This window comes from Tachyglossus aculeatus, chromosome 2 (assembly GCF_015852505.1).
Source record: "Tachyglossus aculeatus isolate mTacAcu1 chromosome 2, mTacAcu1.pri, whole genome shotgun sequence".
Classification (NCBI taxonomy): Eukaryota; Metazoa; Chordata; class Mammalia; order Monotremata; family Tachyglossidae; genus Tachyglossus; species Tachyglossus aculeatus.
The window spans coordinates 103,024,590-103,037,947 of NC_052067.1; the positions used below are offsets into that span (position 1 = coordinate 103,024,590).

Genomic DNA, 13,358 nt, shown 5'->3' on the forward strand with positions numbered 1-13,358 from the left:
TCTAAATCTGTCTTGCTATATGCCTGCTGTGTGGTCTTGGGCAAATCACTAAACTTCTCTGTAGCTCAGTTCCCTCATCTACAAAATGGGGACTCAATACCTGTTCTAGCTCCTCCTTAGCTTGAGAGCCCCATGAGGAACCTGATGATCTTGTCTCTACCCCACCAATTAGCAAAGTGCTTGGCACGTAGGAAGCCTTAATAAATACCATAATTATTATTATCAGAGCAAGCACAAGCACAGAGTGGAAGGATGTAACCAGGGAGGTGATCCAGAGCAGAAGGTTGGTGTTGCAAGATTACTGGAGGCACGGAGTGGCAGGGGAGGAGGGTGCTAAGAGGAAAGTCGACCAAGTTGGTGGAGTTCAATCATTCATTTATTCAATCATATTCACTGAGTGTTTACTGTGTGCGGAGCACCATAATGAGCACTTGGGAAAGTACAATACAACAATAAACAGTGACATTCCCTGAGAAACATCGTGGCTCAGTGAAAAGAGCCCGGGCTTTGGAGTCAGAGGTCATGGGTTCAAATCCCGCCTCTACCAATTGTCAGCTGTGTGACTTTGGGCAAGTCACTTCACTTCTATGTGCCTCAGTTCCATCATCTGTAAAATGGGGATTAAGACTGTGAGCTCCCCGTGGGACAACTTGATCACCTTGTAACCTCCCCAGTGCTTAGAACAGTGCTTTGCACATAGTAAGCACTTAATAAATGCCATCATTATTATTACTATTATTATTATTGAGGGTGTGGATCTGTTCTAGAGCTGAAAACGGGGTTCCACTAAGGCAATCTTGGAGATCTAGTCCGATCTAGACCTACTCTTGCTGCTCTTGGATCCATCTAAGTACTTCCCTGGGCTTCAAATTAGATCTCCTCCAAGAGGCATTCCCTGACTCTGCCCTCGCTTACCCTATTTGCCCTCTCTTCTGTGTCACCTATGCATTTAGGTCTGCACTCCTTGAGCACTTTGATTTTCACCCTGCCCCAACTGTCCGTACGTGTATGTGGAGCTCCAGTGGTTGCCTATCCACCTCATGTGTCAAACTCCTCACTATTGGCTTTAAAGCTCTCCATCACCTTGTTCCCTCCTACCTCACCTCACTTCGCTCCTTCTACAACCCAGCCCGCACACGCCAATCCTCTGGTGCTAACCTTCTCACTGTGCCTTCATCTCGCCTGTCTCACCACTCACCCCTGGCCCATGGCCTTCCTCTGGCCTGGAACGTCCTCCCTCTTCAAATTCACTAATCACTCTCCCCTACTTCAAAGCCCTAATGAAGGCGCATCTCCTCCAAAGGCCTTCCCAGACTAAGCCCCACTTTTCCTCATCTCCCACTCCCTTCCAAGTCACCCTCGCTCCCTTTGCTCTTCCCCCCACTGCTCCACAGCACTTATGTATACATCTATAATTTTATTCATTTATATTGATGCCTGTTTTCTTGTATTGATGTCTGTCTGCCCTCCCCCAGATTGTGAGCTCATTGTGGACAGAGATTGTCTCTTTTGCTGTATTGTACTTTCCCAAGTGCATAGTTCAGTGCTCCACACACAGAAAGCACTCAATAAATATGATTCAATGAATGAATGAATATGTACTTACATGTCCATCGGTAATTTATTTTAATGCCTGTTTTCCACTGCAGACTGTGAGCTCCTGGTGGGCAGGGATCATGCCTGCTTATTCTGTTGCAGTGTACTCTCCCAAGCACTTAGTAGTGTGCTCTGCACACAGTAAGCATTTGCTGAATACCATCGATTGGTGAGGCATCTCGAGGTCACAGTGACCAGACTCACTCATTCATGGATTCATTGTGCCCTCCCCGATTTATAAGAGCACTGTAAGGGGTAAATGGGAACCAGAGCAGCATCTAAGAGTGGGGAGTAAAGGCCGTACTGACACCAGTTTATCACAAGGCATTCTGAATCTTCTCAATGATTATCATTATGGCCAATTCAGGCCCAGGGAACCCTTTGCTAATAAAACACTGTGCAACAGATGGTCCTGCCGGCTTGTAAATGACTGGGCCAAACCCTTTCAGCTTTCCCTTTGTGTCTCCTTGGCATTTTGAGAGGTTCATTAATTCTGAGGCCAAGAGGTACAATTAGCACGCTGGCTCAGTATTTACATAATGTCTTGGTAGCCTGAAACAGCTGGGAGAAGCTTTTACATCTCGCATATTACAACCAAATGTTTTAAAAATTTGTGAGTTGCAGACTTTAACCATCATCATCGTCAATCGTATTTATTGAGTGCTTACTGTGTGCAGAGCACTGTACTAAGCGCTTGGGAAGTACAAGTTGGCAACATATAGAGACAGTCCCTACCCAACAGTGGGCTCACAGTCTAAAAGTGGTAACTTGTAACCACAAGTTACAATACTCTAAATTTTTATTGTTTAACCTGTAGAACCTTCCTCTGAATGAATTCTGAGTAAGATTTATTATTGAGCACTTACTGTGTGCAGAGCCCTGTACTAAGTACTTGGGAGAGGACAATACAACAATAAAGGGTCACATTCCCTGTCCACAATGAACTTACAGTCTAGAGGGGGGAAGACAGACATTAATATAAAAAAAAATTACAGATATGTACATAAGTGCTGTGGGGCTGGGATGGGGGGAGAACTGGGGGAGCAATTCAGGGAGACACAGAAGGGAGTGGGAGAAGAGGAAAGGGGGGCTTAGTCAGGGAAGGCCTCCTGGAGGAGAGGTGTCTTAATTAAGGCTTTGAAGGGGAGGAAAGTAACTGTCTGTCAGATTTGAGGAAGGAGGGCCTTCCAGGTCAGAGGCAGGATGCAAGCGAGGTTAGCAAGATACAAAGGCAGAGTGAGATGTTTAGCCTTAGAGGAGTAAAGTGTGCGGGCTGGGTTGTAGAGGAGAGTAGCAAGGTGAGGTAGAAGGGGGCAAGGTGGTGGAGTGCTTTAAATAATAATAATAATTATGGTAGTTGTTAAGTGCTTACTACATGCCAAGCACGGTTATAAGCGCCGGGGTAGATACAAGGAAATCAGATTGTCCTTCATGGGACTAACAGTCTTAATCCCCATTTTACAGATGAGGTAACTGTGGCACAGAAAAGTGGCTTGCCCAAGGTCATACAGCAGAGAAGTAGCAGAGCCGGTATTAGAACCCATGTCCTCTGACTCTGAAGCCCATGCTCCTTCCACAGAGCCACGCTGCTTCTCTGGGATTTTTTGTTTGATGCGGAGGTGGATGGGCAACCAATGGATTTTTTTTTGAGGATCAGCAAAGTACTATATCCATTCTACAACAGAAAAATTCTAATAATCATGGTATCAAGTTCTTTTTTTATACAAATTGTAGATGTGTTTATGCAGACTTTCATCCCTGAGAAAATAAAGCATAGTTCATTTGATTAAATTACAAAATATTAATGAAATGACATAGATGAAAGAAAATAATTTGGCATTAATCTAAATAGGTCTGTGCTATGGAATTTGAAAACTTATGGACTATACAAATTCCTGTACTTAGGCAATTTGGAGTTCTGGTGCAATATAACTGTCTCAAGAATTGTGCATGAACAAAATCTACCTTTATTTAGCTACCATTTTTATTCATATAAACCCCAAGTTCAGTCCTCAAATCCAACCTAGGTTCCAGGTTTGCATATAAAGCACAATGATGATCATCGTTTAAGGTAATGACATAATTCAATCAATCCATCATATTTACTGAGCGCTTACTGTGTGCAGAGCACTGTACTAAGCACTTGGGAGAGTACAATATAACAATAAAACAAACACATCCACTGCCCACAACAAGCTTACAGACACGAGGGGGATATAGAGATTAATATCAATAATTACGGATGGTGCTTTGGGGCTGGAGGGGGGATAAATAAAGGGAGCCAGTCAGTGCAATGCAGAAGAGAGTGGATAAAAGGAAAAGGGGGCTTAGGCAAGGAAGGGCTCTTGGAGGGCATTTACTTTGAAGGAGGGAAGAGTAATTGTCGGGTACAAAGAAGGAGGCTTCAGGCCAGAAGCAGGATGTCAGTGAGAGGTCAGCATTATGTACCCATCTGTAATTTATTTATATTAATATCTGTCTCCCCTCTCTAAATTGGAAGCTCCCTATGGGCAGGGAATGTGTCTACCAACTCTGCTGTACTGTAATAATGATGTTATTTGTTAAGTGCTTACTATGTGCACTGTTCTAAGTGCTGGGGTAGACACAAGGTAATCAGGTTCATTCATTCATTCAATCGTATTTATTGAGCGCTTACTGTGTGCAGAGCACTGTCCTAAGCGCTTGGGAAGTACAAGTTGGCAACATATAGACGGTCCCTACCCAACAGTGGGCTCACAGTCTAGAAGGGGGAGACAGACAACAAAACAAAACATATTAACAAAATAAAATAAATAGAATAAATATGTACAAATAAAATAGAGTAATAAATACATACAAACATATATACATATATACAGGTGCTGTGGGGATGGGAAGGGGGTAAGGCGGGGGGGATGGGGAGGAAGAGGGTGTGAGAGGAGGGGGGCTCAGTCTGGGAAGGCCTCTTGGAGAAGGTGAGCTCTCAGTAGGGCCTTGAAGGGAGGAAGAGAGCTAGCTTGGCGGATGGGCAGAGGGAGGGCATTCCAGGCCCGGGGGATGATGTGGGCCAGGGGTCGATGGCGGGACAGGCGAGAGCGAGGTACGGTGAGGAGATTAGCAGCAGAGGAGTGGAGGGGGCAGGCTGGGCTGTAGAAGGAGAGAAGGGAGGTGAGGTAGGAGGGGGCGAGGTGATGGACAGCCTTGAAGCCCAGGGTGAGGAGTTTCTGCCTGATGCATAGGTTGATTGGTAGCCACTGGAGATTTTTGAGGAGGGGAGTAACATGCCCAGAGAGTTTCTGGACAAAGACAATCCGGGCAGCAGCATGAAGTATGGATTGAAGTGGGGAGAGACGTTAGGATGGGAGATCGGAGAGGAGGCTGATACAGGTTGTCCCACATGGGCTCAGTCTTAATCCCCATTTTACAGACCGTCTCTATATGTTGCCGACTTGTACTTCCCAAGTGCTTTGGCTGCCTCTCTTCTTACGTTCTCACACTTCTCTTCTGCTTCAGACAGGACCTTCAAAGCCCTACTCTGTTAATCGGTTTTATTTGTACATATTTATTCTATGTATTTTATTTTGTTAATATGTTTTGTTTTGTCGTCTGTCTCCCCCTTCTAGACTGTGAGCCTGCTGTTGGATAGGGACCGTCTCTATCTGTTGCCAACTTGTACTTCCCAAGTGCTTAGTACAGTGCTCGGCACACAGTAAGTGCTCAGTAAATGCGAATGAATGAATGAATGCTCTGCACACATTAAGCGCTCAATAAATACGATTGAATAAATGAATAGATGAGGTAACTGAGGCACAGAGAAGTTAAGTGACTTTCTCAAAGTCACACAGCTGACAAGTGGCAGAGCAGGGATTAGAACCCGTGACCTCTGACTCCCAAGCCCATGCTTTTTCCACTAAGCCATGCTGCTTCTCTACTGTACTCTCTTATTCATTGTCAGTCATATTTATTGAGTGATTACTGTGTGCAGAGCACTGTACTAAGCACTTAGGAAGCACAAATCAGCAACATATAGAGACGGTCCCTACCCAACAACAGGGTCACAGTCTAGAAGGGGGAGACAGACAAAATAAAAACAAACAAAAAACCCCAAGGAGACAGGTGTCAGTGCCATCAGAAGAAATAGAATTATAGCTATATACACAGCACTAATAAAATAGAGTAATAAATATGTACAATTATACACAAGTGCTGTTGGGAGGGGAAGGGGGTAGGGCAGAAGGAGGGAGTAAGGGTGATGGGGAAGGGAGGAGGAGCAGAGGATAAGGTGGGGGGGGGGCTCCTGGAGGAGGTGAGCTCTCAGTAGGGCATTGAAAGGAGGAAGAGAGCTAGTTTGGCAGATGTGTGGAGGGAGGGCATTCCAGGCCAGAGGTAGGACGTGGGCCGGGGATCGACCCACGAGAACAAGGCACAGTGAGGAGGTTAGCAGCAGAGGAGCGGAGGGTGCGGGCTGGGCCGTAGAAGGAGAGAAGGGAGGTGAGGTAGGAGGGGGCAAGGTGTTGGAGAGCCTTGAAGCCAAGTGTGAGGAGTTTTTTGTTTGTTTCATATGTTGACAGGCAACCACTGGAGATTTTGAGGAGGGGAGTGACATGCCCAGAGCGTTTCTGCACAAAGATAATCTGGGCAGCAGAGTGAAGTATAGACTGAAGCGGGGAAAGACAGGAGGATGGGAGATCAGAGAGGAGGCTGATGCGGTAATCCAGTTAGGATAGGATGAGTTTGAACCAGCAAGGTAGCGGTTTGGATGGAGAGGAAAGGGCGGATCTTGGCGATGTTGTGGAGCTGAGACCGGCAGGTTTTGGTGACAGATTGGATGTGTCGGGTGAATGAGAGAGCAGAGTCAAGGATGACACCATGGTTGCGGGCTTGTGAGACGGGAAAGATGGTAGTGCTATCCACAGTGACGGGAAAGTCAGGGAGAGGACAGGGTTTGGGAGGGAAGATAAGGAGCTCATGCACTTTAATACAGTACTCTGCATGCAGTAAGCACTCGATAAATACCATTGTTTGATTGATATTCACCCCACCCCTACCCCACAGCACTAGTCTACATATTTTTAAATTATATATTATAAATTACTTATTCATATTAATATCTGTTTCCATCTCTAAACTGTAAGATCACTGTAATGTTGGGTAGGGACTGTTTCTATATGTTGCCAACTTGTCCTTCCCAAGCGCTTAGTACAGTGCTCTGCACACAGTAAGTGCTCAGTAAATACGATTGAATGAATGAATGAATGAATGAATCAGGGAATGCATCTGTTATATACCTTTCCAGATGCTTAGTACAGTGCTCTGCACACATTAAGCACTCCATAAATACCGCGTTTGACCGATTGATTGAATGAATGAGACGCCAGGATGAGAGCTGTGATTGTGTCTGTTCACAAAATAAGAGGAATTGCAAAATCTGAGGTGTGGGAGCAACATGGGATGCTGAAGATTCTCTAAGATAATGATTTAAACCCTAATTTGTGTTACACCTTTAGGAAGGTGAGAAATTCCTTGGCAGCTCTTGTGGCTGAGCTCAAAGGAGCAATGGAGAATCCCTGCTGAGATGATGAGGGTTTCTTTTTACTTAATGGAACAAAGACTTTTATGCAAAAGTAAACTCACTGAAGAATGGTCATTAAGCAGCACAAAGGAATGTGTTGAATCTCAACCACAATGTAGACACAGCTAGCCCAGGAGGGAGCATTCTGCAGTAAAAAGTGTCCATATCAAATGAAATGATAAGGTTTAAACCCTGTAACAAACTCAAAGGTTTTTATTCTGATCTCAAAAACAATGGTCAGTTGTAATTACAATCCATGACAATGCACTTTCTGGAAGTGAGTGAATTTATTTCTAGTTATCTGAACACACCAAGAGTGAAATAGGGCTTAGTGCAATCTAGATAAAGACTGATGATGATTGTAATTTGGGACTGATGCTTTTTCTTTTCTTTTTCTGCTAATTCCAGAAAGTAAATCCACAGCCAACTGGCAATTACTCAGGAACAATTTATTCAATTAGGATATTTTAAACCTTAATAATAAGAATAATAATAATTATGGTATTTGTTAAGCGCTTACTATGTACCAGGCACTGTACTAAGCACTGGGGTGGATACAAGCAAAGTGGGTTGCACACCAACCTTGTCCCATGTGGGGCTCACAGTCTCAACCACCATTTTACAGATGAGATATCTGAGGCCATGAGAAGTGAAGTGACTTGTCCAAGGTCACACAACAGAAAATCTATCCACGACGCCATATTGCTTCCACTTTGGGGGCATTTCATTGTTTATTTACACCTCTGTGGAGGGGATGGGAATGTAGTTTCAAGTGAAATGAGTCAGCTTTGCTGTTAGGTTTGAAAGCGGGAAGATTAGTAGTAATTCAGTCTAATGGAATTCTAGAGAAAAACACATCAGAAAACAAATTTTGCCCATTTCTGGCTGCACTGTGTCTCATTTCACCTTGTAAGTCCAATGGTTCAAAGAAAAATCAATGAAATGCTCAAGCTAACATACTCAGTTCTTCCCATTGTCAACCTCCCTCCAGGCTCATATCTCCTCCTGCCTTCAGGACATCTCCATCTGGATGTCTGCCCACCATCTAAAACTCAATATGTCCAAGACTCAGCTCCTTATCTTACCTCCCAAACTCTGTCCTCTCCCTGACTTTCCCGTCACTGTGGACGGCACTACCATCCTTCCCGTCTCACAAGCCCGCAACCTTGGTTGTTACCCTTGACTCCACTCTCTCATTCACCCCACACATCCAATCCGTCATCTAAACCTGCCAGTCTCACCTCCACAACATTACCAAGATCCGCCCTTTCCTCTCCATCCAAACCGCTACCTTGCTGGTTCAATCTCTCATCCTATCCCGATTGGATTACTGTATCAGCCTCCTCTCTGATCTCCCATCCTCCTGTTTCTCCCCGCTTCAGTCTATACTTCACTCTGCTGCCCAGATTATCTTTGTACAGAAACACTCTGGGCATGTCACTCCCTCCTCAAAAATCTCCAGTGGTTGCCTGTCAACATATGAATCAAGCAAAAACTCCTCACACTTGGCTTCAAGGCTCTCCAACACCTTGCTCCCTCTTACCTCACCTCCCTTCTCTCCTTCTCCAGCCCAGCCCGCACCCTCCGCACCTCTGCTGCTAACCTCCTCACTGTGCCTCGTTCTCGTCTGTCCCGCTGTCAATCCCTGGCCCACGTCCTTCCTCCAGCATGGAATGCCCTCCCTCCACACATCTGTCAAACTAGCTCTCTTCCTCCCTTCAATGCCCTACTGAGAGCTCACCTCCTCCAGGAGGCCTTCCCAGACTGAGCCCTTTTTCCTCTCCTCCCCATCCCCCCCACCCTACCTCCTTACCCTCTCCACAGCACTTGTATATATTTGCTATATACATAAAATATTGTACAATACTGTACAATACAATATATACAATATTGTGTATATATCCACTGCTTAGAACAGTGCTTTGCACATAGTAAGCACTTAAATGCCATTATTATTATTATTATTTGTACAGATTTATTACTCTATTTTACTTGTACATATTTACTACTCTATTTTATTAATGATGTGCTTATAGCTATAATTCTATTTATTCTGATGGTTTTGACACCTTTCTACATGTTTTGTTTTGTTGTCTGTCTCTCCCCCTTCTAGACTGTGAGCCCGTTGTTGGGTAGGGGCTGGCTCTATATGTTGCCGACTTGTACTTCCCAAGCACTTGGTACAGAGCTTTGCACACGGTAAGCACTCAATAAATACAATTGAATGAATGAATGAAACCTCCAGCTCAAAACCTCCCTTGTCTTGGAATTCCCACCTAATCATCAGACAGATCAGCATTCTCCCAGGCTTCAAAGCCATTTTGAAATCACACCTCCTCCTGGAGGCCTTCCCCAATTAATTTACACCCCCTACCTAATCGTAAACAACTGCCACATGAGCACTTTCAGCCCGGGACACCCATCTACCCCCAATATACTTATGGACATTCAATCATTCAATCGTATTTATTGAGCACTTACTGTGTGCAAAGCACTGTACTAAGTGCTTGGAAATACAATTCAGCAACGGATAGAGACAGTCCCTACCCAACAATGGGCTCACATATTGTTATGTTATTTTGCTTCCTTTCTTTAATTTATTTTAGTGTCTGTCCCCACTGCTGGAAGGAAAGCTCCTTGAAGGCAAGTATAAGTTAATCAATGGTATTTATTGAGCACTTACTCTATGTAGAACACTGTACTAAACACTTGGGAGAGTACAATACAACAGAATTGGTAGACACAGGAGTTTACAGGCTTGGTAGACACAGGAACCTACAGGCTGATGAGGGAGACAGATGTGAAAATAAATTACGGATATGTACTGAAGTCCTGGAGGGGAAGGGTGGGGTGAACATCAAGTGCTTAAAGGGTACAAATCCAAATGCATAGATGAGACAGAAGGGAGAGGGAGGAGGAGAGATGAGGGGTCTCTCTTTTATTCCCTCCCTAACAACCATCTTCAACTGTTCACTCTCCAGTGGCTTCTTCTCCAGTGCTTTCAAACACATCCACATCTCCCCATCCTAAAAAAAACCTACAGTCTAGAGGGGGATATACAAACACTAATCCAAATAAATTATGGATACGTACATAAGTGCTGTGGGGTTGAGAAAGGGGTGAATAAGCGTGCAAATCCAAGAACAAGGTTAACCCAGAAGGGAGTGGAAGAGAAAATAAGGACTTAGTCATGGAAGACTTCTTGGAGGAGATGTGATTTTAATAAGACTTGGAAGATGGAGAGGGTCTGTCAGATATGAAGAAGGAGGGCATTCCAGGTCGGAGGCAGGATGTGGTCAAGAGGTCGACGGCGACATAGTTGAGATTAAGATGCATGGGGTTAGGTGGCATTAGAGCAGTGAAGTTTGCAGGCTGGGTTGTAATACGAAATTATGGATGTAAGGAAGGAGGGGGCAAGGTGATTGAGTGCTTTAAAGGAAATGAAAAAGTTTCTTTTTGATGCGGAGGTGGATGGGCAACCATTGGAGGTTCTTGAGGAGTGGGAAACCATGGACCAGATGACTTTTTAGAAAAACCTGGTCATCAGAGTGATGCAGGGACTCGAGTGGGGAGAGACAGGAGGTAGAGAGGTCAGCAAGGGGGCTGATGTAATAATTGAGTTGGGACAGGACAAGTGCTTTGATCAGCGTAGCCAGTTCGCATGGAACGAAGAGGGTGGATGTTGGTGATGTTGTGAAGGTTGAACCAACAAAATTTGGTGACAGACTAAATATTTGGGTTGAAAGAGAGATGAGTCGAGGACAATGACAAGGTTACGGGCTTGTGAGACAGGGAGGATGGTGGTGCTGTCTACTGTGATGGAAAATCAATTAAATTAATCAATGACATTTGCTGAGCACTTATTATTTGCAGAGCATTGTACCAAACACTTGGGAGAGTACAGCAGAACAGAATTAGTAGACATGTTCCCTGCCTGTAACAAGCTTACAGTCTAGAGGGGGGAGACAGATATTATTATGAATAAATAATTGATAACATATAATTTAGAGACATGTATGCAAGTGCTGTGGAGAAAAGTCAGGGGGAGGATAGGGTTTACGTGGGAAGCTAAGGAGTTCTGCTTAAGTTTGAGGAGTCGGCAAGACATCCAGCGCTTAGAACAGTGCTTGGCACATAGTAAGTGCTTAGCAAACACCATCCTTATTATACAAGTAGAGATGTCTGATATATAGCAAATACTTAACCATGGAAAAAAAACAGTGGTAAGGAGTTTCTGTTTGATATGGAAGTGGATGGGAAACCACTGAAGGTTCATGAGAAGTGGGGAAACATGGTCTGAATGTTTTTGTAGAAAAATGTTCTGGGCAGCAGGGTAAAGGGAGGACTGTAAGACAGAAGGCAGGAAGATCAGCAAGGAAGCTGATGCAGCCATCAATGTGGGATAAGTGCTTGCTTGGGTCAGTATAATAGCAGTTTGGATGGAGAAGAAAGGGTGGACCTTAGCAACGTTGTCAAGGTAGAACCGACAGGAGTTAGTGATAGAATGAATATGTGGGTTGAATGAGAGAGATGAGTTGAGGCTAAAGACGAACTTATGGGCTAGTGAACAGGGAGAATGGTTGTGTTTTCTACAGTGATGGGAGAAACACGAGGAGGACAGGGTTTGGGTGAGAAGATGAGGAGCTTTGTTTTGGACATGTTAAGTTTGAGACCATGGCTGGGACATCCAAGTAGAGATGTCCTGAAGGCAGGAGGAAATCAACCTTACCCTCATTGATTTCTTAGTACAATCCAGCCCACACACTTTGCTACTCTAAGACCAACATACTCACTGTACCTCAGTCTTTTCTATCTTGCTGCCAACCCTTTGCCTACATCCTCCCTCTGGCCTGGAACTACCACACTTTAACTCTAACCACCAGTATTCCCACCTTCAAATCATTATTAAAATCGCATCTCCTCCAAGAGGTTTTCCCTGACTAATCCTTCATTTTCCCTACTCCCTCTCCCTTACGCATGGCCCATGCATTTGGATCTGTACCCTTTAAGCACTTGATAAACAACCAACCCTCAGCCCCACTAGACCTATGTATATATCTGTAATTTATTTTAATGTCTGTCTCTCCTCTAGACTGTAAGCTCCTTGTGGGCAGGGTACGTGCCTACTGACTGTGTGCTGAACTTTCTCAAGTGCTTAGTACACTGTCCTGCAGACAGTGAATGCTTAATACCACTGATTGACTGAACCGTCTTCAGCACCACAAAATTCAGCCACTTTAGATCCCATTTAACTAAAAGGTATTCATTATACATAAGAAGCAGTAGTCTTAAAAGCCCAAAGGAATTACTTTACAACGCTTAGTCATCTACAGCAGAAACTGCTTTAAGTTTTCACATTAAGACCTTGGTTATCAAAGGAGTCCTGACCAAGAGTAATACTGTGAGACATGTACTGTGTCCCACCTCATTATCTTGTACCTACCCCTGTGCTTAGTACAGTACCTGGAACATAGTAAACACTTAGGAAATACATAGAAAGGAAAAAAACTCACAAAGGTAATTTCAGGTAGTGTGATCCTTTGATAAAATGAGTGCTGCCAAGGCACTTATTTTACTGGTACGTATTTACTATTCTATTTATTTTGATAATGATGTGCATCTAGCTTTATTTCTATTTGTTCTGACGACTTGACACCTGTCCACATGTTTTGTTTTGTTGTCTGTCTCCCCCTTCTAGACTGTGAGCCTGTTGTTGGGTAGGGACTGTCTCTATATGTTAATAATAATAATAATAATAATAAAGATGGTATTTGTTAAGGCTTACTATGTGCAAAGCACTGTTCTAAGTGCTGGGGAGGTTACAAGGTGATCAGGTTGTCCCACAGGGGGCTCACAGTTTTAATCCCCATTTTACAGTTGAGGTAACTGAGGCACAGAGAAGTTAAGTGACTTGCCCAAAGTCAAATAGCTAACAGTTGGTGGAGCCAGGATTTGACCCATGACCTCTGACTCCAAAGCCCGGGCTCTTTCCACTGAGCCATGCTGCTTCTCCTTATACGTTGCCAACTTGTACTTCCCAAGCGCTTAGTACAGTGCTCTGCACACAGTAAGTGCTCAATAAATAAAACTGAATGAATGAATGAATGAACAAGACAAGAAAGGGCCTAGGGAACAAAGAAGATGTAGCCTAGAGCCTTTCACCACTCACCTAGTGCAACTATTTCAGTACATAGATTACATGGATCCCTTA

The 13,358-nt window shown here is 44.1% G+C and overlaps 1 protein-coding gene across 3 annotated transcripts in view; it reads right to left on the reverse strand.

Moving 5' to 3' along the window:
• The window catches only part of NCK2 (NCK adaptor protein 2), a 308,554-nt gene that overhangs the window by 51,769 nt on the left and 243,427 nt on the right, over positions 1-13,358 (reverse strand). The gene's annotated exons all lie outside the window — the stretch shown is intronic.